Source organism: Triticum aestivum, chromosome 4B, assembly GCF_018294505.1.
Source record: "Triticum aestivum cultivar Chinese Spring chromosome 4B, IWGSC CS RefSeq v2.1, whole genome shotgun sequence".
NCBI classification, from domain to species: domain Eukaryota; kingdom Viridiplantae; phylum Streptophyta; class Magnoliopsida; order Poales; family Poaceae; genus Triticum; species Triticum aestivum.
Window position 1 is genome coordinate 655,969,627 of NC_057804.1, and position 3,995 is coordinate 655,973,621.

Sequence of the window (3,995 nt, forward strand, 5' to 3'; positions counted from 1 at the left end):
ACGAAACTTTGTACAAGTATGACACGAGAACATGCTCACCGCTGATGCCTGACCAGGGTCAACAGCTGCGGTGGGACCAAAGGCTCCAGATCCCGGTGTTTCAAATATCAGGGAAAATTTTGAAATGCGACTTTATCATCCGTGGGGGTTATCGCCCCACCCTGCTCTCGCCTCTCACCTTTGCGTTACCGCCTTCCCAAGCTGATGAAGACAGAGAAAAATACAGACGCCAATTCAAGCACACCCTGTCAAGTGTACTATATGGTACCATCAACAAATTAAGAAGAAGAAAGCAAAAGGAAAAAGAATAGATGACAAAAGTTATACTCATTTGTTGATAGCTGATGTCAACTAAAAGCATTAGAAAATCAATAACATATGCATACATATCGGCGTGGAATCATGTTAACATGCATCTTTTTTCCTTCTAAGAATGCATGCATCTTCGATCTGGTGATATATTTGTGTATATTATCATTTTGGCATCCAAAGCGCTGCTCCAGCCAGTACAAAAGATTCCACGCTGACTTTGGAATTTTCAAGGTTAACTCCTACTGCAACATTTGTATATATAGTACTTCAGGGCATGGAAGGGAAAACGTATCTCAGAGACAGCAGGTCAGTTTCTTTGCGTGTTCGAGTGACCTGCAGGAGTATCGTCAAGGCCTCCGTCACACGGCCCGGCGCCGTGCTTCCCGTCTCCAACCTCGACCTGCTGTATTATCCATAGTTTTAAATAGTCGGCTATACTCCGTTATAGCCTTTTCAGCAGAGTTCTGCTAAATAGTCGTCTTCATAAATAGTCTGCTATACCTCCGCTATAGCTGATTCGAAGGCCCATCGCTATTTTTTATAGCCCGCTATTTAAACATTGGTATTACCCAATGCCGCTATCGATGGGGCCCTCCGCCAGCGGTGGCTTCGTCAACGTCGTCGCCGCCTTCGAGGGCAAGTTGTCGCCCCTGCTGGACCACTTTTTTCCGCTCGCAGGCCGCATCGTGGCCAACCCGCGGACATGGCTCCCAGAGGTGCACTGCGACAACCAGGGCGCGGAGCTCGTCGTTGTTGAGGTCGGCGTGGCGCTAGGCAGCCTGGACTTCGGCGACATGGACGCGTCGCTGGCGAGGGTCGGCATCCCCGTCCAGTACGACGCGGGCGCCGCGCTGTCGGTGCAGCGGGTGCCGTTCGCCTGCGGCTGGTTCGTTGTGGCCTGGACCCGGAGCACTAACCACGGCCTCGCGGATGGGTGCACGCTGTGCATGATCGTAGACGCATGCTCTGAGCTCACGCGGGCCAGGACGATCGTTGCCACCCCGAACTTTGACTGATACTTGTTCCGCCGTCGCACCACGCCGTCGTACGGCCCTTCGGTGGGCGAGTTGTTCATGCCGCTGGTGAGCAAGCGTCTCGTCAACGCCCTCATGGCCGGGGGTTCCTTGGTCTGCCGCACCTACTACGTCGAGGAGCGGGACCTCGCCATGCCGCACGCGCAGGCGACCGACGACGGGGAGCACGGAGCGAGCCGCGTTGAGGCGGTGTCTGCATACCTATGGAAGGTGTTCGCCGCCACCGTGGGCTTGTCGGACCAGAGTTGCCGCATGGGCTCGTGGGTGAACGGGCGACGACGTCGCACCACCGCGCCGGAGGAAACCAGACGCAACTACGTCGGCTACGTCACGGCATTTGCGGTGGCCGATGCGAGCACAGACGCGATCCAGCGGCGGCCGCTCCCTGAGATCGCGTCAATGATGCGCGAGTCGATTAGGTCGACGACCACCGACGAGCACTTCCAGGAGCTGCTGGACTGGGTTTGTCACATAGTGACTGACATGTGGGCCCACATATGATAACGGTCCCACATATCATAATGCATGCCTTAGGTGCTGGTCCAAATAAACGGAGTTGACTATCCAGTCATGACAGCGTGATGGGTGGGTCTCTCCTCTCATAAACACGTTTAATTTGTCTAAACCGGTAACTATGCAAAAGCGATAGTTTTTAAGAAATTTTTAAAACAAAAATGGTAGGTTCTTTTATAAGAAGGGGGTAGTTTTTGGGACAAATACCTTCAGTTGGCAATGAGTAACCAATAATACGTCATGGGCCAGTGAAGGAGATGAAATTTCATATACTCCCTCCTTTCAGTTTTTAACTCAAAAATCTCCTCAACCTAGACAAATGATGAGTGAAGAAGCAAATTCCGTACTTTGCAAATCTATCGAATTAGTGAATGAGATGAAATTAAGGGTGGCTCGTAAGGCCTTGGAAATTTGGTCCGTGTCAACCAACGATCAAGTGATGGATGTGCTGACGAAGCAGAACGATGCACAACAGCTAAGACAGACAGCTTTGTTAACTGATTAGTTGTGATTGAGGGGAGTGTAAAGATTTGGGAGTTGTATCGGCACACCTAATTAGTCAACTTGTATGCATGAGGGTAAATCCAAATGAAATCATACCAGATCATAATAGTGTGCCATGCTTGAGTAGAGGAGCCATTGGCCGTGATATAACACATATTAATTGGTCTACTATGAGAACCACTAGCCTAATGAGCCAACTTGTGTGCATGAGGGTTGTTTAGCATCCGATCTTGAGGGACGCAACTACCAATTTAGTGCCACATATATATGAGGAGAGGCGCCAGTAACCAGCTATATATAGGAGCACATAGTTGACTTGGCCTGCTACTACCTAATTAGTTGATGTCTGCACATGCATATGTCTATAGTGTACGTTCACAGATAATGAGAGCAAGCAATGCATGCCCGTGGCGTGCTCCGCAAAAAAACCAGCCAATTCCAGCTAGTGCCATGAGGGCACATGTACTGTAAGCAGCGCGTGGCTTGTTGTAAACTACGTACATAGGGTGAGAGCATCGATCCATGAGGGTACACGATCTGATTCTGATCTGATCATCAACACGTACACAACCTCTTGCATCATGTACAATCCGGCTATAAATACCACCCAAACAACCCGAACATACAGCAGTACAATCACATACACATGTGACTAGCTTCCTCAATCAAAGCTCTAGCAATGGCGCCGCCGCCATCGTCCAAGCTCGCCCTCCTGCTCCTTGCCATGGCACTGATGGTCTACACCGTTCGCGGTTGCGGATACAACTGCCCGTCCCCATCTCCGCCGCCGCCGCCACCACCACCGCCGTCGCCACCGCAACCGGCGTACCCCCCGTCGCCACCACCACCATCAACCAGCTCTGGCTCGTGCCCGAATCTGCAAGTGTGCGTCAATGTGCTGAACCTGCCAATTCTCAGTCTCGACTTGTTTGCGAATGGGTGCTGCCCACTGCTCTACGGGTTGGCCGACCTGCAAGCTGCCGCGTGCCTCTGCGACGTCCTTGACGGTATCCTCGGCCTCCACCTCGACGTCGTGCTCCTTCTCAACCAGTGCAACATTCGCTGCGAATCCACCTACACTTGCCCGCGCTGATCGACCAACCGTACACATATATGTGCTCTTTGCAAGTTTGCCTTCCCGTTCATATTATATCTGAGTCTCGTGCATGCATGCATGCAACGGTGTTCACTAGGTAGGTACATGCGTAATCGTAAAAGTGTGTCGTGTTGCGTTGTTGGAATTAATACTGTACCAGACATTCATGCATAAATACGCGGAATGAAAGTACGTTGAAGTTGTCTAACAATGTGCTTATATCATCTGGGGTATTCATGTCTTTGTATCATCTGAGATGTCCGGGCTGTGCATGCATTTTCCTTTTCTTTTGATGAAGAAGGATCGAAAACAATAATACTACATCTACGAAACCTGTTACGTGATCCTACGTAACCTTCCCTCTAATTCCCCCCCCCCTCCCCCCCGATTTTCATGGGTGTGGGGCCCCCTCCCTCCCCTTCTTCCAATTAAAATTTGCCAAATCAGCAGCATTACGTAAACCTTACGTAGCTTTGCGTGGATGTAGCATTGCTCGATAGAAAATTACATGAAAACCAAGTTTTGGTGGAAATCGA

General features: G+C 50.5%; 1 pseudogene; it reads left to right on the plus strand.

Moving 5' to 3' along the window:
- Positions 1-1,066: 1,066 nt before the first annotated feature.
- Positions 1,067-1,878, plus strand: LOC123089686 (coniferyl alcohol acyltransferase-like; annotated as a pseudogene).
- The last annotated feature ends 2,117 nt before the right edge of the window (positions 1,879-3,995 follow it).